This window comes from Bison bison, unplaced genomic scaffold, assembly GCF_000754665.1.
Source record: "Bison bison bison isolate TAMUID 2011002044 unplaced genomic scaffold, Bison_UMD1.0 scf7180017864136, whole genome shotgun sequence".
Taxonomy (NCBI): Eukaryota; Metazoa; Chordata; class Mammalia; order Artiodactyla; family Bovidae; genus Bison; species Bison bison.
The window spans coordinates 1,497,562-1,497,987 of NW_011494708.1; positions in this window are offsets into that span (position 1 = coordinate 1,497,562).

Genomic DNA, 426 nt, shown 5'->3' on the forward strand with positions numbered 1-426 from the left:
ATAAGAAAACAGTGACAGACTTTATTTTGGGGGGCTTCAAAATCACTGCAGATGGTGATTGCAGCCATGAAATTAAGACACTTGCTCCTTGGAAGAAAAGTTATGACTAACCTAAACAGCTTATTAAAAAGCAGAGACATTACTTTGCCAACATATGTCCATCTAGTCAAAGCTATGGTTTTTCTAGTAGTCATGTATAGATGTGAAAGTTGGAGTATAAAGAAAGCTGAGCACCTAAGAATTGGTGCTTTTGAGCTGTGGTGTTGGAGAAGACTCTTGAGAGTCCCTTGGACAGCAAGGAAATCCAACCAGTCAATCCTAAAGGAAATCAGTCCTGAATATTCATTGGAAGGCCTGATGCTGAAGCTGAAGCTCCAATACTTTGGCCACTTGATGCGAAGAACTGACTCACTTGAAAAGACCCTG